Raw genomic sequence first — 27,156 nt, 5'->3', positions numbered from 1 at the left:
AGGAGGAGGAGGAGGAGGAGGAGGAGGAATACAAGTTAACAATGTTGGTGAGGATGAGGGAAAAAAGGTACACTCATACATTGCTGCAAATTGGTGCAACCACTATGGAAAGCAGTATGGAGATTTCTTAGAAAACTTAGAGTGGAACTATCATTTGACCCAGTTATCTCACTCTTCAGTTTATACCCAGAGGACTTAAAATCAGCATACTACAGTGATATAGCCACATCTATGTTTATAGCAGCTCAATTTACAATAGCTAAGCTATGGAACCAAACTAGGTATCCTTTAACAGATGAATGAATAAAGAAAATGTGGTACATATACACAATGGAATATTACTGAGCCATAAAGAAAATGAAATTATAGCATTTGCTGGTAAATGGATGAAACTGAAGAATATCATGCTAAGAAAAACAAGCCAATCCCAAAGAACCAAAGACTGAATGTTCTCTCAGATATATGGATGCTGACTCATAATAGACAAAGGGTGGGAGGAGTGGAGGTTCACCAAGTTGGGCAGAGGGAAATGGGGGGAAAGGAGGGAGTATGGGAATGAGAAAGACAGTAGAATGAACCGGACATATCTTTCCTATGTTCATATATACAACCAGTGTAACTTCACATCATGTACAACCACAAGAATGGGAAGTTATACTCTCTCTATAAAGTATGATATGTCAAAATACTTTCTACTGTCATGTATAGCTAAAGAGAACAACAACAACAAAACATAGCCTCCCAGCTTTTCTTTAGCACAGCCTGCTTTAATTTCTCACAGAATTTAGGACCATTTTACTTATCCTACTCACCCCTCAAAAATCTTTCTGTAAGGACCCTGTCTGTCTCTTTTACCTCCACACCTCTAGTGCCTAGATGACTGTGTAGATGTTAAGTAATATTACTGGAGTTAATGAAGAATTATAGCTCTTAGATTCTATAATTTCATTTAAATCATTAAAACTTATGTGACAACTGGTTGTTGCACACTTATTATGAGCCAGGTACTATCAGAGACCTTCTTTGAAAGAATTTGTCATTCAGGGGGAGAACAGTTGGTTAACTATATTCACTGAAACAGAATCAGTGAAGGGCTTAAGATTCTTTATTCTCAACAAGCTGCCTAATGATAGATGATCAGTCCGATGTGGGTACCCCTCATGGTGACAGAGCTCTTTGTTTTCCTCTGTGCCCACACCAGCCTTTCATTCATTCTAGATTTGATTTCAGCCTTAAGTTGTACTATAACTTTGTTAGTTAACAAACTCTCTGGACCTCTGGGGATCTGTCACCAATTATACAGAATGGCTCAAGAACTCCCCTGAAGATATACTTGGAAGAGAATATTTGGACATGAAAACAGGCATCTGTATAACCCATGGCTGACCTGCGTCCCCTTCCTAGGGTTCTGTCCACCATGTTTTGCTTCACACAAGGATATCTGTACATACTGGTGTCATTCACAGAACTATGTGAGTCTAGAAGGATCATGAGGGAGGTGCTACTACCCCCCAACCTCCTGCCCTTGAAAACTGATGCTGAGGGTTCACCTCTGTATCACTCAACTCTCAAACTGCTTAGGCAAAAGGTCAAACTTTGGGATGGAAAGATGAATTCCCCTGTAAAGAGATGCTTTTTTTGTTTCTCACCCCACCCTCCAAACATTCCATCATGGGATGGGATGCATATGTGCTTCCAAGCTGACATCTCAATAACCTAGGATCAAATTTGAAGCTGAGACCCTTTTCTTGTTAGGTGATGATAATAACAACAATCTTTTGAATTTGATCAACAAGGACTCCAACAAGGACTTTTGAAATTAGTGGACTGACTGCCATGCTCTATTATTTATATAAAAATACTCAATATTTCTTATGTTAAGATATCACTAATTTACATACTAATGAAACAGTATCAATAGGGCCTTGAGTAAATAGATTATACAATGTTCATATAATGAAATATATTTCAGTCATTAAAGGCAAGAGCATATATATATGTCTAATATTCTTAAACTAAAAAATATCTATGATATACTGCTTTGTTAAAGAAAAGAAAGTTGTAGAACTATATGTACATATGCCCCCATTTTTTTAAAGAAAAGTAAGTATGTTCCCTTATACAGAATGCCTGGAAAAAATCATAACCAAATGCTAATGGACACTTCAAAAGGCTAGGATGTTGTGGCTAGGTGGGTGAAAAATGCTGATGAGAAGGGATCACATTCTTTTAAGGAATGAAATCCATGCAATGAACTTTCCTCTTAGAACTGCTTTCATAGTGTCTCAGATATTTTGATATGTTGTGTCTGTGTTCTCATTTACCTCTAAGAATTTTTTAATCTCCTCCTTGATGTCTTCTGCAACCCATTGTTCATTCAGTAGCATATTGTTTAGTCTCCAGGTGTTGGAGTAATTTTTACTTTTTATTTTGTCATAGATTTCTAATTTCATTCCATTATGATCTGATAAAATGCATAGTAATATCTCTTCTTTTTTCTATTTGCTAAGAGTTGCTTTATGGCATATAATATGGTCTATTTTAGAGAAGGATCCATGTGCTGCTGAGATGAAAGTGTATCCACTTGATGCAGGTTGAAATATTCTATATGTGTCAGTTAATTCTAAGTTATTGATTGTATTATTGAGTTATATAGTTTCTTTGTTAAGCTTTTGTTTGGAAGATCTAACAAGTGGTGAGAGAGGTGTGTTAAAGTCACCCAAGATTATTGTGTTGTGGTCAATTTGACTCTTGAACTTGAGAAGAGTTTGTTTGATGAACATAGCTGCACCATTGTTTGGGCCATATATATTTATGGTTGTCATGTCTTGTTGATGTATGGTTTCTTGGTATCTGTATTATTTTTAAGTGGACATGTGTCATCATAACAACATTAAAAATTATGCAAGAGACTACTAAATTTGAAGTTCATTCTACTTGGACAATGAAAACATAAAAAGGGCTACATAAGCAAAATTTTTAAGTAGTACTCTAGAAAAAGTAAGTCCTAAGAAGTGGGAAGTGCTGGAGAGGAATATTGGCCAAAATATATTCTTTATTGCATATTGTGTGCATGTATGCATATGAAACAACAAATCCCATCAGTTTGTACAATTATAATGCACCAATAAAAAATGTGGGGGGGAAAAAGAAAAAAATGTGTCCTGGTGTAATCAAAATTCCAAATATTACATTAATCCATCTGACAGTTATTTACTGAATGTCTCTTCTTGTGCCAGTAATTGTGTTAATTTGAGGTGATACAATAATGAAGAAAGTGATGGCTTGGCCCTTTGTGACTTAGAATCTAACAGTATTCTTAACAGGTGGGTATGGAAATGAGGGGTCTAATCTTTGTTTTAACATGTCAGATTGGGGGTCAGTATTCATCTTTAGTTGTGCAAGGCCCAGGCATGTTAAATGTTCTACAAATGGTGGTATAGTTGTACACAGTGAAAAACTGTCCTTTTAAAAGTGCAATAGCACCTGCAAAAAGAAACACTAGATCAGCACCATTTTCCACATAATTATCCTAATTCCAAATAAATTTTGTTTGTTAAAATGAATCCAATTAGCTAGATTCTTATCAAAAAGATTTTTTAAGTGGGAAATGGTTTCAGATTTGGAAGCAATAATATTCACTAATTTGACTAGTTTTTTATATTATAATCTGAATTAGTGAGATTGTAATATAGATGAAAGATGTTCTTGTTTTCTTTTTTTCCTCTGTACAGTTGACATTGTTTATAAACTTTAAAATCAATTTTAATGGGATAAATAAAATTGTCTCTAGACCCCTGCCTGTCAAATGATTCATTCCTAAGGCATCTGAAAGGCTTGAATAGGAAGAAGATACTAATGGAATTATCTTGGTCAAATTCCATTAAATGCAAAACTCAAGCTCTGGCTGCTGTGTGTAGGACTCAGCAGGGTTGGTTTCATCATAGCTCCTCAGAATGACATAATTCTGTTTTGGGGCTTATTTGTATCCTGGCATCTGACTGCTGCCCAAAATTATGTCAGCACTTTTCTTACTATTTTCTTACTTAAAAACAGGGTCATCACTTCACTATTTAAAGGTTCTCAGGAAACAAGTTTCCTGAGATCAGGCAAACTGTGTCAAGACCTCTTAAATCCTCCTTCCAATTGTTTCATTAGTCCCCTTAAGAGGGGGACAGCTGCACAGACACAAAGACTAAAAATCACACTGTAGTTTCTTCTAATGTTGAGAATGATATTTATTTGTCTATTTTCCCTTCAAAATATTTTTAGCTTTTGTTCTTACCCATTTTTTATTTTTTTTTAGTTATACATGAGAGTAGAACATAGTTTGACATCTTATACATACATGAAGTATATGGTTGTATATGATGTGTTATTTTTCTAATTTACTACCCTAGTCTTAAGCCCTGATCTGGACTATTAGAACTATTTGAAAAACTATTTGAAAAAAAAATCAAATTACAGAAGATTTGAAGAATGGTACAATGAAATCTTATAAAACTTTCATAAGATTCAACAGTTACTAATACTTTTGCACATCATTTATTCTTCCCTTTTATTTCTTTCTCTACCCACTTACTTATCTACCTATTACAACAGTGAGAAGCACATGCCCATACCTCTCTCTCTCTCTCTCTCTCTCTCTCTCTCACACACACACACACACACACACACACACACACACACTTCTTCTGAATCTCTTGAACATGTTGCAGACATCATGTTACTTTCAACATAACATGTCACTGAGGAATCTTCTTAGTGTAAAGATATTTCCTATGCAACCACTATATCATTATTACACCAAAGAAAACCAACAAGACTAAAAATAATTCTATGCCTTTCAAAATGTTGTATGTACTTAAATTTCTTCATTTACCTTCTGTAAATGTGTCTTTTGTAGATTTTTTTTAAGTCCAGAATTTGGTCAAGGTTCATGCATAGCATTTGGTTGTTAAGTGTCTATACCTACTGTTAATCTAGAAAACAGTCTTCATTTTTTCTTTAATGATATTGACTTTTTTGTAAGACCAGAATTTGTCTGTTTTTTCTTGATAGTAGGAGTCCCAAAATGTGAGGTCACCTCACTGTGGTGATGCTCTTGGGTCACTTGGCTACAGACCACCAGATCTCTTCATTCTAAAGACATCTTTCCTTCAGAAATAACTTTTTGTTATTTTTTTTTTTTTGGCTTTTCTTTTTTGGTACTGGGGGTTGAACCCAGGGGTTCTTAACCACTGAGCCACATCCCCAATCCTTTTTTATTTAGAGACAGGATCTTGTTAAATTGCTTAGGGCTTGGGTAAGTTTTTGAGGCTGGCTTTGAACCCAAGCTGCTGGGATTATAGGCATGTGCCACTGCACTGTGGAGCTTTTTTGAAACTATGTAAATATCCTTTTTTTCCCAATCAACTTTGGTGCCCATTTTTTCAAGCATCTATCCAATGTACTTGCCTGAAACACTCATTTTATTAATATTTAGAAAATGGTGATTTTGTAATTTTCTGTTTCTTTTATAATTATTAGCTTACATTCCTCCATGCAGAAAGGCTTCTCCTTTATTCCTTCTCTCTTTCATTATGGACTTGTGATTTGATTTATCATGATGTTATTATGCTTTACTTCTAACTGATCTGTTACCTTTTCCTCTAATCTCTCCCGCCCTCTCTTCTTTCTATTCTCACTACCTTGACTTTCACCTTGTATATTATATTCATCCACTTTTCTCCAAAACCGCTGTTCACATTTCTCATGATATTGTTGCTCATATTCTTCTGTGTTCCTCATTACTTGTGGGTAATGTGAAATTTTCTGATTCTCTTATTCAAGGAATTTCATAATGTGGCTTTTATAATATCCCTTTCTAGTCTCTTGAGAACTTAGACTTCTTTGATGTGGGAGAGCACTGGAGTTGATCTTGTCCAAATTTCTCATGTCGTGGGTGGGGCATTATGGACCCAGGGAAAGGAATTGCTTGCTAGCATCACTTACTGTGTTAGTGCCACAATCCAGATGAGATAATGCTAGTGCTTAGTGTCACAATCCAGATGAGATAATGCTAGTGCTTAGTGCCCTACATTACCCAACTCCTTCTCCTAAGCAAATCTTTGCTTCAGCCAGAAGTTTCACATTCCTATACCAATGTTACTTTCTATGGTTCTCTTCTTTCCTGTTTTGCTTTCCATTTCCAAGGATTTTCTGAAGTTTTGACGTTCTCTCATGGTGAGGTCAAGCTCCACCTTTCTAGTTCTCTCATACCTTTGAGGGTCTGTACTACTCACTTGGCCATTACTCACTTGGCCATTAGCAGCATTAGGTGTATTTCTGTCCTTCTTTAGTGCTTTATTAAGAAGGAAGTCCATTTTAAATAATCAAGACAACATCAAAGAATAGCAAGAATATCTTTCTACCATAACCTCCACATGACTTTTATACCTTTGCTCTACACATATGTGCATATCCCTGCCTATATTTCTAATATCTAGTAGATGCCTAGTGCATGTGAGTGAGTGGATACATACTGGTGCAAAACACATATTTACTCCCAATATATAGTTATTGTTTTTTTAAAAAAGATCATACTACACACAGTGTTCTGTGATTTGCTTTCTTTGTCCATTTGTTGGTTTTATGAATACATATCACCTTGATCTTTATGAGGACAGCTCCAGCCATTCCTTTAGTCTTTTTTGTATTCCCAGGTTGTGACACAAATTGCCTTCCTCATAAATTTTTATTGAAGGTGACTGCAAGCACATGGGTTGGATGAAATCTCTTCCTTGACTTTGAAGAAGTCTTAAGGTTCATGGACTTTGGTTCTCCTAAACAAGCATTATTAACCAGCTCACCAATAACTTGGTGGCCAATGCTACTAATGAAAAGATGACAAAGTAGAAAAGATAAGGCAAGACGTACTAATGGAAGAGCTACACAGGAACCTGCAAAAGAGGTGTCCAGCTTTCTCTAAAGAGAAGAGCTTTCTATGCTGCAGCTGCCACTTTTGGATGGGTCATCTTTTGGAAATTTAGGTGGATCACACCCCATGTAGCTCTAAGAGTCAATGATTTTATAAAAACTTCCTGGACACTGGGAAAATCAGAGGAAATAACAAAACCATTTTTAAAGAAAAGGCGAAATCAGAAGAGTGAGGAAAAATGACTATTCCCTGGAATTACTTCTCCTTCATCTCTTTATCCATTCTCTCAAGCAGGTATTGGGACTTTATACAGCAGCCAAGGCTGTGCTCAGTATTTTACCATCAGTCCCAAGTGGGTATTGTAAGCATCAGAAATTTTTCCATTTACATAGGCAGGGAGATATTTTCAGTCATTTAAATCTCTTCTAATTACTAACCAATTCCCTTCTTTCAGCCCTCCCAATTTAGTGCACAGAACGCTGCTCCCTACAGAAAACAACTCCCCAGAAAAGTCTGAGTTTCCATGGTTAGTTGCGGAGCTCCGGATATCCACAGAGCTGCGAAGACACAATACTTTAATTAGAGAACATCATCAAGAAATCAGGTTCACTGCCATGGGTTCAGTTTCCAGCACAAAGTAAATGCTCAGTAAATGTTGGGGAAAAGGAAAAAAGAGAATGAGCAGACCCAGAAAGAAAAGAGTGCTAATAAAGCAGGAAGAAGTATATAGCCCAATAGCTTTCTTCAAACTGTCTATGACTAGAAATTTAAAGGTGGAAGGTTAGTAATCAAGATAATACTGGCAGTGAAATATTGAGCAAGAGGGTTTTGTGGCAGGCTTGTGATTGTTAATTCCCTCAAGAATTTTGCTAAGATCAACTTATGAAATAAGGAAACTGAGGCACAGAAAGGCTAAATGCTTCTAAACTAACAGAGCTCCTGTCTGCATAACACTCAGACAGTCCTTTCTCACACTATGCTGTCCTCTTCTATTACCTCCTGCTTCCTTCCTGGAGTCTGCAGGTGACACACTTGCCTCTGGCAGCCACCAATGATGCTATGAATTGACTCCTCCCTCCAAGCACATCCCCTTCCCCACAATATCATGAAAGAATGCCTTTTAACAGTCAAAGTGCACTGGCTAGTGCCTCTCTTCTCTGTGGGTAAGTCTGCCTTTCCACTCCCATAAACACAGCCCTCTCCAGGTATGCTGCAGTCCAGTCTCTAGGGACTAACTCCTGCAGATCCAACTGGCCAGTGAAGGGGCCAGCTCCTCTCAGCAGCTCTGCCACTTTGACCATTACAGAGAGCACAAGAATCCCCAGAGCATCTTAATCAGCTTCAACCCTTTTAGTATTCCTGGGACCAAGTTCAGCACCTCCTTGTCTGGCTCCCTCCTTGAACTGAACTTCACTCTACACTGAGGTCAGTTCTGTGAAAGGCTGACTGCAGGCTCTGCCACATCTTGTGAAAACGACAAGCATTAAGTCAATAAAGCACAGGCAAGCACTGGAAGCTGTGTGAAACCGGGAACCTGGAACCCTCAAGCTCCATCTACTGCATGAACCATTGCCAGCATCAGAATAAAATATACATGAGTAGCCCTTGCTGTTATTGGTACTGGGATGTCATTCTGGATTTTTAAAAAAATCTCCATTCTTTATCTTTCCCCATTTTGATTCAGCATTGCATGCAGCTTCCTCCTGCAGTTTGCTATTTTGCAAACACCTATCATCTGGAAAAGTTAGCACATACAGTGCCATGCAAAGGTAGGATTCCTTCATTTTCAAATAGTTTCTGTTCTCCCCCTTCCCTGCTCCTCCATTTCCCCCACTCGGGGTCTCACCTCTGTGATGGTCTCCTGGTTTGTCTCTCTGTATCTGTGACTACAGTTCCTTCACTTCCTCTTTCCTTACCTTTCCTCTGCGGCTGAGCTGTCTCTATTCCCTCTTCCTGCTGCTGATCTCTCTTTGCCATTCTCCTACCCCCTCCCTCTGGTCCATCTGCCTCCATTTTCTTCATGCATCCTCTTTTCTCTGGTTGATTTTTCTTGTTTTGTTGGAAGGACAGTCTATGACTGGCTTTATTTACCATTTAATTTCTGTAATTGTATTGCCCATTTGAAGTCTAAACCTACTTGCTATGAGAACTTCACAACTAAACTAATAAAAAATAAAAGTTTTATAATTCCATTGTCAATGCAACTAAAATGTCAGGTTAGCTGTCAAACACAGGCAAACCAGAGAGGTTTGCTCCTGAAAAAACTGAAATTGCACAATTATCCATGCTAGCACTTTGAAATGCTATCTTAGGCAGTCTTGTTCATATGTAATGCTCTGTGACTCTGAGTGAAAAATAAGCCTTAATATTTTCTTTTTTCTTTCTTTCTTTCTTTATTTTTTTTTAAATCTAGGGTTCTGGGAAAGCTTCCTAGGATTTATAGGGCCCTGGAGCTGCTTTAAAACATTTTTTTTAAAAAAATCCATTTGTTTCTGCCTAATGTAGAGCCATACTGTATATCAAAGCATTCACTGAATGTTCAACCTGTTCTTGTCATCATTCTAAACTGAAGGTTCTAGACTCCAAGTTTGCTTCCCATCTGCCCCTTGTCCCTTGTATAGCACCAGTTCAACTTAGGGCTTTGGGGTACATGCATAGCTTAAGGTTTACATCATCTCAATTGTAACTTCCACTTCTCATCCATCCTATGCTAGCATCTTGTTCCTTCTTAAAAGCATAAAAAAAATCTTTGTGTTGTTAAGATTTTATTATAGACTTTAGATAAAATGTATAGGCTGAAGAAGAATTTAGGGGGAAAGCTATATTTGGAGATATGTGAAAACAGTGACTATTAGATGAAAGATGATTATGCATGCATATTTCCCATTTGCAGGGAATACATTATTTCTAAATATTGCTTCTCTTCTATGTCGGGTATAACGAGAAAGTGAGGTAAATGAGGTAAACCAGAAAAAGTATGGCTTTTTGGATGAATAGGAGACCAAGAATAAATGTGCCTAAAACACCAAAAAATTATGTAATTTACAATGTATTTTCTAGGAAATATGTGTGAAAAATGCTTGTTATATATATTCAGCTTTTAAAAAATTATTATTTTTTGCTTGTGAGTATCTGACCATGTATATTTCTTTTTAGAGCACTAATTCACTTGAGGGTTAGTTAATGGATATGGTTTTCAAAGCAAAATTTTGTATTTATTTTTCTCTTGACATCTAGAAATTCCTAGCTAATGTAGATCTCTATTAAATGCTGTATGCAGTAAAAACAAGTAACTATTTTTTTAAAGATAGTGTTGCAATTCTTTATTTATGTGCATATTTTATATCTCTCTCTATATATATTATGTTTAAATATAAATAATTTAGGATAACTAGTTTAGATTAGCCCTTTATGTTCTGGTAGATGGCAGAATCCAGGGATAGGTGTATTTTCAAGAATGTTCAGTGGAGAAGAATATAAGTTCATTGGATTAGACAAAGGGGAATGAAGGGAAGGGAGGGAGAATGGGAATAGAAAAGTCAGTAGAATGAATTGGACATGAGTTTCCGATGTTCATATATGAATACACCACAGTGAAACTCCACATCATGTACAACCACAAGAATGGGATCCTAATTAGAATAAGTTATACTCCATGTATGTATAGTATGCCAAAATACACTCTCCTGTCATGCATATCGAAGAAGAAGAAGAAGAAGAAGAAGAAGAAGAAGAAGAAGAAGAAGAAGAAGAAGAACAACAACAACAACAACAACAACAACAGAAATAAAAGAAAAATTGCTCAGTGATGGGGCTCTAGTTTCTGTGCTCTACAACACTGTGCTTTAGTTCCTTCATTTATGAAATGAAAATCTTGTGAAAGGGGATCTCTAAATTTCTGTTTAAAATTACATTTCTGTGATTTAATCTTGTGGTTAAAAATACATATATACCATAGGATGTTTGATTTTTGTAAAGAGCTATGTACCAATTCCCATTGTAAAAATCATTTATTTATCCAATCACTAATTCTAGAAGCATCTATTTGAGATTTACTATATCTCAGGTGCTATGCCAGTAGTGTTCTTAAGAAGCTTATGGTCAATAAGAGGGCCTCCCACTTTCTAGGATTTCATCTCAAAGACTTAATTCTAGAAAATAAAAATTTCTATGCAAAGAACTCAATCAATATGCAATACCAAGTGCTGATGATAACTGGTATTGCATTTCAAAGAATTGTTTTTTTTCCTTTTTCTTTGTTTTTAAAGAAATCAAAGGATCAGTTTAATAGAAAAGAAAGAGTATTTTTTCATGTAGAATTTAGATTGAAGTCTTAACTCTATGAATTAATAATAGGAATTATTAATTAATAATCATTAATTATAATTAATAATAGTCATTAATTATAATTATAATCTATAATTATTAATTATAATAAATAATAATAATTCAAAATTAATAATTAATAATAATTATTTTTGAATAATTAATAATAGGAATTATTCAAAAGGGCTGAAGGCTATATTGAGGACTGAATAAACGATGCATATAAACCCTACCTACTCAATGAATGGTAACCATTGCTCTTAAGATTTCTGTTTTGTTTAAATATTCTTTTTAAATAACCAATTAATGTTGCTTTTTTGGTCTAAACCCTCTAGAGACTCCTTTCATATGGTCCTCTATGGCTGTACCCCTACCCAAGAGTTCTAGGGTCAACACATCTTTGAGGACTCTACAGATACCAGATAAAAATAAATATAAATCTGTATTAGGTTTACAAAATTCACATTTGTCTTGACCCAGAAAAATAACTATATGGCTCAACCTAATGCCACTGACAGAAATTTTCAATTTTATATTTTTAATTGTGAATCACAAGGTACACTTTTAAAAATTTTATTTTGGGGGGTATTTCCCAGCTTAAAAAATTGTCTAATGTATAAAATTCCTGGCATTTGCTTTTTAGATTAAGAAAGAAATCATAAAATACATCTGGCTGGTTCTTTCTAGAGTAGTTTTAGAAGGGTGAAATATGAGTTTAATGTGAAAATTTTAGCCTCAGGAAATTGGGAAAGGGACATTAAGATTCATATTTATTGTTGGCTATTAAGGAAAAGAGCAAATCTTTGACTATTTTAAGAGAACAACATTAAAGTTGTCAACTAATGAGCTGGAACCTGTTCTGTGACATACTACTGAGCAAAAGATTAGAGAAAATTAGTATAATAGAGACAGAAAGAGGGATCCATTTCCCCCCACTTTACATGTAGGAGAGCAGAGGATTAGGAGTGCATGGTGAAAATGTGAGAGGATTGTGGGAGAGGATGTGTCCAAAGTGTTTAAGGGAAACTAAAATGAATATAGGAAATGCATGCTGGGGTCTAAATTTCTACAGCAAGCTTTTCCCTGGAAGAGCTTGCCATCTGCACCCTTCACTAGTGGCCTTCAAACCTCCACTTGTGCTCTTTAGGGGCTGGGGACCCTCCTTCTTGTTAGCTCATGCCATGCTGCACCCAGGCCTTGGGAAGCCCAATTCTATTTTTACTTTTTCTATGATTCTGCTCATTTGTCTGACATTTTCTAGAAAAACCTTTTTTTTCCTCCTTAACACTAAAGCAAACTGCTGTACTGCTATTTCTTCCTACTCTCTCTACTTGTTTTGTAAAGGGTTTGTTGTTTACATTTAGTAAGGTGGGCTAAGAAGTATATCTGTACATCTGACTACACTTCAAAACCATGCATTCCATGTTATTGAACTCCTATAATGTGCCAGGGGCTGTGCCATGTACTGGGATCAATAAAAGTGAGGAGATCAAAGCCTCATGTAGTCACCTTTGAAATGTAAAAATAAACAATACTATAAAGCACTCTACTGTTTTAAAAATTCTTTCCTCTTAAGAGTTTCTGGGAATCTTATTATTATATGATCATATAATGATATGATTCCAGCCATTTCAAATTTGTTTATTTGGTCTTATTGGTATTCAGTACTATAAAGTCTTAATATAGGTATTTGGAAAGCTGCTTGCCTCCTTCCTGACATTTGAGTTCAGGGTGAACTGCTTCATCTGATTTCTTTCATTGAGGGAGGGCAGAAAAAACATGAGGACACCAGACCCCTGGATGCTACTGATATGAGAAGGAATAGTTCACTGTGGCAAGTGTGGACAATGCACTTGAAGTCAGCTTTCACTTGGCAGGAGCTGCACAATGTCACTAAGAGGTCAAGCTCTGTTGCTCTTAGAGTTGAGGCTAACTCACAGATCTGTGAACACCAGGGTACTGGTGGTACTACCCAAAGAAGGCCAGACCACTTGATATTTCAGGAACCACAGTGAGCACTTCCTACCCCAGGGCTCATTTAAACCTCCTAACAGTTTTCTGAGGCATGGTTCATTGGTTCCATATAGATGGCAAGACTCCATTCAGGGAAGCAGAGAACTTCTCCAACAGCCTCTTGTCTAGTTAGTATCAAGCAGGGTTCAAAACCCTCTCTGATCCCCAAATCACCCCTTTTCCCTCTTTCTTTCTGTTTGGGAAATAAAAGAATCTAGTTAACATTAAAGGCCAAATGCTATTCAAAGGGAAATGAATGTCCATTTGAGGAACATCAGATGAAGGCAATTTGAAAGTGAGGACAAATTTGATTTCCATATTTTCAAGAATAGAAACAAAGACTTATTATAGGGCCATCTGAGACCTAATAAAAGATTTCAGCCTTTGCAGGAAGACTTCTGAATCCCTATAGATTGTCAGCTGGCTCTTCCTCGAGTACCTATAATGGAGCATACAATGGAACCTGCAGTGCTGAGTATAGACAGAAGCCATGGCAAGTGGACCCTCACATGGGACATGGTAACTGGGTGAGCCTCAGTGACTTGTGGTCATTATGTGGTAGAAACAGGACCTGAAACCAAACCTGTCAGATTCACAGACTTACTATTAACAGTTCCTTTTTTGATTCTGATGGCACTTTCTAGGGCATCACAGATGAGTCTACATTAATTTCTACAGAAAGGCCTTGCAGAGACAAGACAACAGCCAGCATTGGCCACACCCACGTGTCAAATGCTATACTAAGCACTACAAGGATCACCTTGATTCGTCCTCATAACAGCTCTATAAGTAGACACAGTCATTATTTTATTTATTGATGAGGAAACTGAAACACAGAGACATTAAATAAATTGCCCAAATTCACAATTACAGGTAACAGAATGAGGATTCAGACTCACTCTTTTTTATTTTTAATTTTTGGTGTATGTACCTTTTTTTTTTTTTTACATTGTAGAACAAGCAACAATTTACTTTATAGTAAAAAAAAAATGTAGTGAGAAAAAGCCAGACAGAAAAGTATGTACTTATACGATTCAGAATTAAAAAAAAAGATTCATAATTTCTATGATACAATAAACATCTGTATCATACAATCTTTTGGACTCAACGGCGTATATAAATATATACACTACACAGACACATGCAAGTATTGGTACATCTGAGAATCTGAGAAACTGAAGATTCTACTTTGATGTAATCACTTAGCAACTGCTAAAATTTAAGCATCATTTAGCATGTGGGTGCAAATAATAGCTGGAGGGCTGAATAAACAGGGCAGGCATTAAGCCCCTTTCCTGTTTCCAACTTTTAGGAATTTGAGTTTATTCAAAAAAAAATTGACATGTACAATCCCATAAATATCCTTTTTCCATTACATAAGCAGCTTTTAAGCTTGAGCTCCTTCTGAATTTTCCAAATGTTTCTGTGTTCTTTTCAAATAGGCCTTCTCTTCACGGGTCAACTGTACCTTTAAAAGGTCTGTTATGCCATTCTCTGTCAGGATACAAGGAACACTAGAAATATTTCATTTATTTCATAGAAGTCTTTAATGAGGGTGGAAACTGAATGTACTCCCTAAAGATTCTTTAAAAAATCTCTTAAATCAGCCAGAGATAGGCCAATGAATTGAGAAGTATATAACCTTTCATTTTAGTGATCTCATTGGCATTAGCCATCACTTCTTCGTGGACATTTTTCTACTGTTTGGGATCTTTATCATCTCCTGTGTCTGAGTTCAGATCCTTCAAGATCCAGCAGCAATGTTAACTCACACAGAAACACTCAAAGTCTCTCGGCTTTCCAACTGTTCACCCTTGATAGAGGTAAGTGGACATCAAGCCTCTGCCCAAACAGAAGTGAATGACATCCAGACTTCAGGCACATCAGTAACACAGGCTTTGGGAAATGCCCTCATCTTGCAGGTTCCATAAGTTAAGCTATCAACTGGATTGGAAACAATACTCAGTTTGCAGGAGGGGCTGTATTGGGTAATATTGGAAGTCATTAATTTGTCGATGTCTACATTTTGCTTGACTAAAGAATGTTTCTCCTTTGTCCTGGTGTGCACCTACTGTGATAATCACTAGGTTGGAGGTTGCAGTGACAAGGTAATCTCTGTTGGAAACAATATTTGGCATTTTCAAGAAAAGACTTCCATGGTTCAGATTCATCATCTCACTTTTCAGTTTGCTGTCACTGACAGGCACAAAGTCTGTTCCATAAGATGGTAATTGCACGGGACATGCCAACCCATCCAATTCCTATAATGGAGATATTACTGTGAGGAATGGGCCTCCTCTGAAGCACAATGCTCAGTATGTTCAAGTTTGACAGTCATTATCATGGAAACCAGGGTGAAGAGCCAGCCACCTCTGCACAGGATGTGCACCCCGCTTGGTGGAGACACACAACCTTCCCAGGCCAAGGAGGGTTCCTTCCACAGAGCTCACTTCGGGGTTGGCACCAGGAATCCTGCTGCCTGGCTCCTGCTGCTCATTCAGGTGAGGAGAGGAAGAGAAAAGAGGAACACAGTGTTCTTGTGGCAGGCTGATCTTGTTGGGGAACATGGGAAGAAGCCATTTGGACATTTAATGCACCTCATCGACCCCAGCTACTGCAGCTAGGTTGCAAGGTTGTGACCAGCTTGTGCAGACTTCCCAGGGTCCTGCAAAAGGTGCTTTTGATGTCTACTCGGACTCTAGCAGCAAAGGGCTATCCTTTTGTGAATCCTGAAGTTCAAGTTTTACAAACATGGATTCTCTTCAAATATTTAGAATTATTAGTTTTGTATTTTTAGTATGTAATCCAAATCCAACTCATTCTTACTCTAGAACAATAAGTTTAAGCATAACTGTGTCTAATTCTAACTCTTCCTCCCCTTATCTTCATCTCTCCCTCTTCAAGACCTCTCAATTTCCTTCTCATGTCTAATGCACCTCGTCCAGGAACCTTCATCCTAGCCTTTGGCTTCTTGATTCCTCTATAAAAGTGCAGCAAATAAAATGTCATATGTAATCTTTAAGAGGTTCTAGCCTGTGTGAAATTCAGAAGGATGTCTTTCCCCCATGTTCTGGGACTCCACTTTCATAAAGAGTTTCAAGGTAAACATTTTGGCAGCATCATCAGATAGCTACCTGTTTCAGTCAGCTTTTTGCTGCTGGTACTTAAAAACTCTATCAGAGCAATTGTAAAGGAGGAAAAGTTTATTTAAGGGCTCACAGTTTCAGAGGTCTCAGTCCATAGACAGCTAGATCCATCATGGCCAAAAAGAATGGCAGAAGGAAGCAGCTCACATGATGGATCAGGAAGCAGAGAGATTCCACTCACTAGACATAAAACATACACCCCAAGGCAACATCCCCAGTGACCCATCTCCTCTAGCCACACCCTACCTGCTTTCAGTTATCACTCAGTTAATTCCCAATAGGGAATTAATACAATGATTGAATTAAGGTTGTTATTATCCAATTGTTTTCCCTCTAAACCTTCTTACATTGTCTCACATGTAAGCATTTGGGGGACAACTCACATCCAAACCATAATGCTCCACTCCTGTGTCCCAAAAGTTCATGATCTTTTGTGAATCCTGGAGTTCAAGTTTTACAAACATGGATTCTCTTCAAATATTTAGAATTATTAGTTTTGTATTTTTAGTATGTAATACAAGTCTGACTAAATGCAAAATACATTTAGTCATCTTCAAGAGTCCTCATAGTCTTAACAGTTCCAAGATTGCCCAAAAGTTCAAGTCCAAAGTGTCCTCTGGGACTCAAGGCAAGCTTGTATCTTGAGTTCCCGTAAAAATCAAAAGCATCCAATATATAGAGGTACAGAATGAACATTTCCATTCACAAAAATAGGGGCATAGATAAAAGGGATGGGACCAAAGCAAGACCAACACTTACATGGGCAAACCTGTCCTGTAGCTCCATGTCTGGTATCAGGAGTACATGACATAGTGGTGGTCTTTTCAGAGGGCTTGTCTAGCTCCACGCCTGTGGCCTTGTTGGTTGCAGCCCACAAGGCCTTTCTGTTGACTTGTCTCTGTTTGATTCCTGAAGCTTTCCTAGGATGATCTCCCATGTCACTGGCATTTTTTTAATCTTGGAGGTCTCCACTGCAGCTTTGGCTTGCTTCTCACATCTCCTGCTTTTTCCCTTTTAGGGACTGCCTATAGGGACTACAACCCCACTTTTCTCGGCCTCCCAGGCCTTCCTTTGAATCCTTGGTGGAAGCCTCCATGACCCCCTAATTCCAGCACCCTGAATTCCTGCAGAACCACCACCATCAGACTGATTCCAAGGTCTGCCATCATCTTAAGTAGTAGCCAAGCTTCCAGGGACCCTGGCAGCAGCAGACTCTGAGTGCTTGGGTAGCTGAAGCATGTTGAAAAACCTTCCTAGGTTCCCTTGTGAAAGAAGGATGCCCCTTGTGTCTTAAGAGAATTTTCACTTTTACTCCCTTGAGACTGAGGTGGATGTAGTCTTGCCAGCTCTTGAGATGCTCTCAAGCCATCTTTCTTATTATCTCTGGGCAAAGTCTTCAGGATTTCTTTAGTGGCAGTAATGTCTTTAACAACTGCAACTTCCTTAGCCCTAGTTTTACTTCTACCTTTCAAATCCAAGTTTTTCAAATCTTGCTGCTCTGCTTTGTGCTCCTGATTATCACAATAAATTTGGCTGAAAGCTGCTAGCAATATCCATATCACTGCTTGAATGCTCTGTTTTCTAGAAATTTCCTCTACCAGATTAAGAAGTCCATCACTTTTCAAAGCAGCCTCACAGAAAGTCTCAGGACATGGGCAAAATATAGATAACTTCTCAGCCAGAATATATCACAAATGGCCCTAGTCCATTTACTGATAGTATCTTCCTATTCCTCTACACCCTCTTGAGCTCTGTCTTCATTATCCATAGTCCTATTGGCATTCTAGTCTTCTGAGCTCCCACCAGAATCAGCCATTAAGCTCAGTTTACAACAATTTAAAGCATTTCCAGCTGGCACTGCTACGTATCTCAAAATTCCTCCCACCAAATCCAAAAAGCTCAAAAAATTTCTGAACTACATGGTCAGAAACTTTTTAAAATTGTTAGTCAGGACAATTTTAGAGGAGAAAAAGTTTAGGGGCTCACAGTTTCAGAAATCTCTATCCATAGAAGGGTGGCTCCATTCCTCAGGGCTCAAGGTGAGGCAGAACATCACGGAAGAAGAGTGTGGCAGAGGGAAGCAACTCATATGACCAACTGGAAGCAGAGAGAGAGTCTCCACTTGCCAGATAGAATTATATACCCTAAAGCCACACCTCCAATTCCCATCTCCTCCAGCCATATCCTACAACTTCAGTTACCACTCAGTTAATCCCCTTAAAGGGATTAATTTTATGAGTGGATTAAGACTTTTATACTACAATCATTTCTCCTCTAAATCTTCTTGCACTGTCTCACACATGAGCTTTTAGGGGACAACTCACATCCAAACCATAACACTACCTGTGGTCATCTAAAACCATAAAATCTTCTTTTAAGGAGCTGCTGCTGTATGTATCCATTCTAAACTGGTGCAAACAATTTTGGGACCACTATTCTCCCAGACTCTTGGTCTTAGTACAGAATTTTGTATGCCTGGTAGATGTATAATAAGTCTTTATAGGTGCACGCCAGCATTTTGCTTTCTTTGGCTACCTACTAATTTAATGCCTCAAAATCTCGATGTTTTCATTGGAAAATGGGTAAAATTCCCTGGTAGCGTTGTAGGAGTTTCATAAAAGATAATGCTTGCAATATTCGGCGATGTTATTGTCACAGATAATCTTGGTTTTACTTCTACACTAGAAAGGTAATTATAACTGCTAAACCCCTAATCATAGAAACTACAGGTTACAGAGCCTATAACCATCACAAACATAAGATTATACATACAGATTTAAATCAGAATTTTTTTTTTTTTAACAATTCTTTTCCTTCCAAGGGATGTTAAGTTTGCTTTCACTGCCCTCTAGTGTTTGCTAAAGATACGACTACATATTCTTACTTTTTTGTTCAGCACAAATTTAAAGATATTCACCCAAAATTGTAAGGATACACACATTCTTTTCAGTTGGTAACTCTTAAAGAGTAAACTAAGTGATAGAATAATATAGTTGTAGAATTACCATGCATTTTTGCTATGTGTTCTTTTAAGAGGTCTTCATTCAAAATCTAGTGACTTAAATAATCTTGCTTTACACATTCAGTATATTTATAGAATATCCACTATATGTTAGGTGGACAAGAATTAAAAGATTTTCCTGTATTACAACCTACTAAGGGAAATCAAACATGGATTTATGATGAACATGGTAAGTGTTGTGATAGGTACATGCCGTACCATGCATGCAAGTGTCTTAAGAGGGTTAGCCAAACTGGAGGTGTTTCCCTGTGGATGGGCAGGGTGGGAGGATGATGGGTGAGAGAGTGTAACAACCTGAGACCTCAAGGAACAGGAGGTGGGTGGAGAGAGTGTTTTAAGAAAAGGAAGTAAAACTAAATATGGTTAGATGATGAAGAAGATGGAGGGAATTTTAGAGGTGAGACTGGACAAAATAAAGTTATATGGAGGCATTTAGATTTTACTCTAATGATTAAATTATAACCAAATGGATGTTTACCTTCAATTTTAGTTTATATTTTTTAAACTTTCCTTATTCAAAGGGAAATCTTAAGATCACTCATAACATGTTTAGTTGTAACTAACGTAGTATTTGTCATAAAATTAATTTAAAACATTTTTCAGTGTCTATTTTTTGTCAAAGTTCTCTCACACACATGCATTCCTAGAATGCTAGAGCTGGAGGAACTCTAGAGACTGAGTTTACTTTGCAGAGAAAGAAGAGAGTTAGGACTTTGCTTGGGATGTACTGAGTCCCTGGCTGGCTGCCCCTGGAACCTGTTGGCTTTTCCTCCCCTAGTCCAGTGTTGGAATTCCTTGGCCTGGGATTCAGAGGCCTGACTTGTCTTCTGTACCTCACATCTTTCTGGGTGAGACTGTTTCTACATCTTGAGCATCCGTGCCTTCTACATCTGTATTGGACTTTGTGCTCCTCTTATGTGGCCTGAAGAAAAGAGAGCTCATCTTAGGCTTGCAGTAAGGTTCTAGAATGTTCTCTCCATTACTAAGGAGAGCATGGATCCCCTTCACATCACCTGGTGAAGTCTGTCCTCCTCTGAGGAACTGCCTTTCCTCTCCACTTTCTTTCTGGTACAATCCTGTGTGGGTGGACTCACGTGTTCCTCATAGACCACAAGCAGCTTGAGGATACCACCCCTGGCTTAGACATCAGTGTGCTCCAAACTACAGCATGGCTTGAAGGCTCTATCAAGGTTGTCACAGACAGAGAAGGGTGGACAAATAAATGAATAAATGAACAGAGTGGCTATCTTATTTCCTAACAGAAGGTTTTAATAGATGTCAGGAAGGAAAAAAAAAAAGATATGTTACCTTAATAGTTTGTGTCAGAACTCTTCTCAGAGGAAAAAAAACCATGATGAGCTACCAAGACAAACATAAAGTCTCTTTTATGTAAGCAAAACTGAGTGTTGTAATCTTTCACAATAAGAAATGACTATGAAATGAAGATAATATTAGAAAAGGGGAAAGAGAGAGAAATCAGCATGGGAGAAGGGCCAAAGAACTTTAAAATTGGAAATATCTGACACACAGTTTTATTTTTTTTAATATGCTGATGATGAAAGTCCGCTACCATCTTTTCCAGGCTTAAGACCTGTCTGCTACACACAGTTGAGGTGTTAAGGAACACACAGTTATATTTATGTTAGATATAGAAATGTTCTTAATTCCAGGGACAACTGACTCATGACCACACATGTCTACTGGTCATGGTCCCCATCACTAAGACAATTCCTGCTCAACATGGAGTCTGACCAAAGAAAGAAAAGAATAGTTGACATCCTTCTGAATCCTAGCATAAAATTGGAAGAAGAATACTGAAAAATGTATTTAAAATGGCTATAGTTTAGTGCACTTTATGCTGCACACCAGACCTGAGAGATCTAGGCAATAAATATAGTTCTGTAATTTGTTTCACGACATTGTTGTTCCACCAGGAAAGTTGGAACATAGAGAAATGAGAAAAAATTAATTATATGCAAGGTTAACTATTTGCCTTTCATTGACCTCTCTCTCTCCTTCCTTCAAGCAGGAGAACAGGTAATCTCCTGCTCCAAAGAAGCAACACGTTTCATTTTGAGCTTTCTTAAGCAATTGTATCTCTTGGGACTCCTGGCTGATATCTAGTACTTTGTTTAAAAGTGAGACTCCCACATATATTTTTTTTTTTAAAAAAGCAAGCAATGAAGTCACAAATGCTACTTTCAAATTTTAATCTTCCTTTCATTCACTGGGTTGTATTTTAAATATCTGCCCAGTTTTAACACTTGGGTTCAAAGACAACCAACTGTACAAAAACGGGTGCATACAGTTCTATGCAAAATCTTTTACTGCCATCTTGTGGACTCGTAGGGAACAACCCCAGGTGCTGTGTGTGCTATTTATTGCATTTCATTGGAATTCTAGGTCTATGCCAAAATTTATGAAAATAACTGGAAAAAAAAGTATAAGAAAAGAGTAGCTAAATACTCAGGTCTATGTTTAATATGCCAATTTGTGTGCACCCGAGACTTATTTTTTTAAATAACTTTATTTTATTTACTCATTTTTTTTTTTAAATGTGGTGCTGAGAATCGAACTCTGTGCCTCACACATGCTACGCAAGCACTCTACCACTGAGGTTGTGAGCCACACCCCAGTCCCTGAGACTTTTTTTTTTTAATGAAAAGTTGGTGTTGTAATAATGGTGCATTCTCCACCTATTTCAGAATTGCCTTAAGAAAAAATAGATTATTCTTACTGTCATGTAATAATACTAGGTCACATGTAATAATACTAGGTTGTTACATTTCGTATGTCACAAGTTAGCCCTGGATCAGGGCTGAAGAGTCCAGACTTTGATGGCTGCCTTGAGGGTGATTTGACTTAAATTTTGGACTGTCAGGATAAGAGAATGAATGTTTCCAATAGAAAGAATCCCTAGAGATGGTTTCTGCTGAATCAGAAAATAATGTGGGTCAGGGAACTAAGGAAGGGGGTATTTTCTTTTTTACTAGTTACTGATGTACAAGTGAGTCCTAGCATTGTTTTTATTCTGTAAAGAAATAAGCTATAAAAAAGCTTTTTTTTTCCAGTGAAAAATGCTACCCCTGGGATACAACTCACTCATCTTCATTTAGTCTTTCCCTTTTAAGTTTTTTGGTATCTCTCTACCAACCAAAAAATACTTAAACTGGATAATGGAGGCAATAGGCTGGATCATAGATGAAACAGACAACTTATTAAAAATGAACATTTCAGGGAAAAATTCAGAACAAAACCTCTAAGAGGTTTCCCTTCCCCTTAGGGAAGGCTTCTTGGAGTTCTATCATTCAATAACTGATAAGGTGATAAGCAGATAAGGTGCTATTTGGGCTTGGGGATTTTATTACTAATTTTAATAACAGATTGGCTGTATGAGAGAGTAAAACAAAGTGGTTTCTCCTTTTTATTATATCTGCTATTTTGGTTTAAGTAGTTCTTGGCTCCTGATTATTTTGATTTGTAGTCACTTTTAGATATTATAATATCAAAGCATGAATGTCCCTTGATGGGATTTCCATGAAAATGATAAAGCTTTTCTGCAGGTGAACAGAGCTGTTGTAGCATCTGCCTGGTGGTCTTCTTTTCTTCTGTCAAGAGTTTCTTCATTTCCTCTGAGCACTACCCAAGTTTCTTAGGCCCCGTACTGTGGTCTCATTCAAGATTCATCTTTTATTTTCCCCACTCTGATCTCCCACTAGACTACAGGCCCTGGAGGGCAAAGAATCTGTATTAACCCTTTGTTCCTAAATCTTGGCATGTCATGATCTCTGTCTGGGTCTCAAATGGGTGCATTCCCATCCCACATGTGCCTCTCCTCCTCTTACTCATACTGCATGAGTCGGGCAGAGGGTCCCCTTGACCTACACACTGGCTGGGAAGTTCATACCCCAAGACCCATGATTTCTTCCGCTTCCAATTCTACAGTTTTTCTGAAACTAAGTAGGAATTAGAGAGCAGAGTAAGGACCAAAGCCTCCCTTAGAAATTTGGGGTGGTATAGAGAGAAGCAGCTCATATACGGTTAGGTTACTGCTATAGGGTACTTACTATCTCTTTTCATGTAAGTGTCAATCATTGAGATTGATCATAGCCATGTTCACATCTTACTTTCCACTAGCTGTCCAGCTACAAAAGTGGGATCAATGTCTGATTTTGCCTCTTTATTCCCCATAGAATCTAGCATAGTACTTGTCAGTCATGATTTCATTGACCACCTATGATGTACCTGGTACTGTCCAAGGCTTAAGGATTCAGCAAAGAACAAAACAAAACAATAGGTGATATTAGTAAATCAAAGAATTAGCAAATAAGATTGCAGTCATATACCAAGTCTCTTCTTCTACTTAATATATTTGTATGAATTGCTAAATAAACTACCAATTTCCCCCTCTGTACTGGATCATCTTCATCAACATAGAACACTGTTGTATAAACTATATCCTCTAGTTACTACTTCATTTTCTTCCCCTCTGTGGCAAAACTCAAGAGATATCTCTTTTGACTGTTATTAAAAGAGGGGATTTAGCCGGGTACAGTAATGCATGCCTGTAAAACCAGTGGCTTGGGATGCTGAAGCAGGAGGATTGTTACTCCAGAGGTTGAAGCAGGAGGAGAGCAAATTTAAAGCCAGCCTCTACAATGTAGTGAGACCCTGTCTCAAAATAAAAATTATTTCAAAGGACTGGGAATGTAGTTCAGTGGTAGAGCACTTGTCTATCTTCAGCACCAACAAATAAATAAATAACAGATTCCAAAAGGTTAAAATATCCATACAATTAGTAAAAGGACTAGACTTCAGGTCTGCCCAAATTCAAATTCAATATTTTTTCACTTCAAAATTAGTCTCAACAAATTAGTGAGGTCTTAAGCAACTTAGTGAGATTCTATCTCAAAAAATAAAATAAAATAAAATAAAAATGGGTGGGGATGTGGTTCAGTGGTTACATGGCCCTGGGTTCAATTCCCAGTAACAATTAAAAAAAGGGTGGTGGGTGATTTTGATGAAAGGGAAGCAGGAACTTGTGGAAAGGTTAAGCAGAGGAGAAACACAATCAAAGTTGATAGAATCTATAAAGTGAGGGTGAACAATGAAAAAATACTGACTTTGAAATCGAGCAGATCTGGAGTCTAGTCCTTTTACTAATAGTATGGCTATTTAACCTTTTGGAACCTCTTTATTTAAGTAACTCAGTGAGACCCTGTCTCTAAATAAAATACAAAATAGGGCTGGGGATGTGGCTCAGTGGTCAAGTGCCTCTGAGTTCAATACCGGGAACAACAACAACAACAAAAATCTTAACACCCTAGATCTAAAAATCCATTTTATCAAGCTCAGCAAGCCAAATTATCTCTAATAATCATTTAGCTGTCCAGTGTCCACATATCCTTCTTATTTTGAGACAAGCCAAGATAGGAAGGAGGCACAGCCTTATTCCCATTAGAGGGGCTGGACAGGGGCTGATAGTCTTTTCCTCACACCTTGGAAGTTAGAGCATGGAGAGGTACCTGGGGATCTAATATTTACACGCTAAGGTGTAGGTGCTTGGAAAAAGGGGGGTAGAATTACTTTCTTAGTGGCCAGTAGTGATGGTTTCAGGAGCAGCATACTTAACTGACTTTCCTTCAGCAGGATTTCCTTCGGGCTCTGAGTCTATTCCTAATGTTACAGAAGATCTTGTGAGTTACCTATAATTTCTCCAATAAATTCATTTTTGTTTGTTTGTTTAAGTTACCCAGAGATGATAACAGTTATTTGAAGTCAAGAACCTCAGCAGGTAGATTCACTATCTAAGTTCCCATCAGGCACATTCCTAGAGTATTAGCATTAAGGCTAAAGGAGCAAGTGGTGACAGAAGGAATCCTATAGTTGGAGCCTAATTGGTTCCCAGTTAGAAGAATCACTGAATTCTTTAGTTTCTTCTTATATAAAATGGCAAAGTGATCATTTTCCTAACTACCCTGAAGGGATCCTATCAGGATCAAATGAGATAATGTCCACAGTAAGGGACTTTGTACATGGAGATGGTGATACAAATATAAAGGCTATTAGAGATTAGCTATCAAAGTAGGTTATTCAAAGGCAAAAGCACATTACCACTAAAACTTGGTCCACTTCGGTTGTCCATTACTCCTTTCTTAAAACTTGTGATCTCTTGGCGCAGTTTGCTATGTATCTTGCTTCAGTTATCATGGCACAATTTAGATGTTTACATGAGGTGGTACAGGATCAGGTGTCAAGCCACCCTTTGAGCCTTGGGTAGGAAATCCTAACCTCCCACACATATTCTTGGATGAAGAGAATATATTATGAACAGATTTTAATAAACATCAAAGTTTCAGGATTTAGTTCATCATAGAATACTTACTTAACATTTTTCTGATTGTTAGAATTCCTATTAATCAAAATTCCTACTGGTCAGTTCTGTCTGAATTGGAAAATATAGTCCATTGGGCAGAAAGCTAAAGCATTATGATAGTCTGAATCTTAAGAATAGAAAAGACCTGGGCTGGGATTGTGGCTCAGCGGTAGAGCGTTCGCCTAGCACGCACAGGACCCAGGTTCGATCCTTAGCACCACTTCGATCCTCAGCACCACATTAAATAAATAAATAAATAAATAAAGGCTTTGTGTTGTGTCCATCTACAAAAAAGATTCTCTCTCTCTTGCTCTCTCTCTCTCTCTTTCAAAAAAAAAAAAAAATAGGAAGGACAGTGGGCTAGAGGTCCAGATGAACATAACTAGTATTCCTGGATGCCTCTATGGAAGTGGCAAGGTTGAGTCAGTCAGCCACTCTTTAGACATGTTCTCAGTAGCTGGATTCTACCTTCTTCAGTGGGAATACAGGAGAATAAGGCAGTCTGGTCTTCAAGTCAAGCTCCAGAGGACCTAGATGTTGCTTCCAAGTCACCTCAGTCTTAAGATTGTTTATGTGTACAATGGCTTCCTTGGAGGCTCCTGTATCTCTTTGTCAATGTTAGGCATTGTATTTTTTTTCAATAACTGAAGTTTGAGTGTGGACAGCTTCAGACATAAGCAGAGTGGCAAACTGAATTTTCTTTTTAAGGCTGACACTACAGAAAGAGCATGGCTTTGAAATCAGAAGCAATGGCAGTTCAAGTACCACGGTCACTGCTGATTGATTATCTGTGTGATTTTGAGCAAATTATTTAATTTCCCAGAGCCATCAAGCCAACAAGGTTGTTGGGGAAAAATGCAGTGAAATCATAGTGCAGTATCCAGCACAATGCTTGGTACTAAGTAGGTATTTAGTTAATATGATACATTTTTTTTTCTCTAATTCTCTACTGTTTCTGCTTCCTTCAGGCCTTTTTTGCTGGACAGCTTCTCCTTCAGAAGTCTTCCCATACTCCAGGCTGGGATAATAAGTTGCTGTGGGCCCAGCAACTTCTTGTTAGCATTTCCCTGTTATACTGGAAATAATATATTTATGTGTTTCTCTCCCTTCATAAGGCTGTATGCTCATTTGAAAATGTCATGTCCTCAGTGCCTGGTAGTTTGGACACATAGCAGATGCTGCTGAACTCTGCAAACAGGATTTTAAGGTAAAAATGTTCTTCTCAAATTTTTCCTGCAGAATTTTTTTTTTCTGGAGATAAGTTTAAATCAAAATTTCCCCAAAATGTTCCATTTGATGGTAATTTGTGTTTTTTTTAAAATCACAGTTCTTAAGTAAGATAGAAAATGCTTTA

At 37.6% G+C, this 27,156-nt stretch overlaps 1 protein-coding gene and 1 pseudogene across 14 annotated transcripts in view; both read right to left on the bottom strand.

Annotated features, from left to right (window-relative positions):
* The window catches only part of Dlg2 (discs large MAGUK scaffold protein 2), a 917,250-nt gene that overhangs the window by 341,568 nt on the left and 548,526 nt on the right, over positions 1-27,156 (bottom strand). The gene's annotated exons all lie outside the window — the stretch shown is intronic.
* LOC125612002 lies at positions 11,454-18,415 on the bottom strand (annotated as a pseudogene).

Source organism: Marmota marmota, unplaced genomic scaffold, assembly GCF_001458135.2.
Source record: "Marmota marmota marmota unplaced genomic scaffold, marMar, whole genome shotgun sequence".
Lineage (NCBI taxonomy): Eukaryota > Metazoa > Chordata > Mammalia > Rodentia > Sciuridae > Marmota > Marmota marmota.
This window is presented reverse-complemented; position numbering and strand designations above follow the sequence as displayed.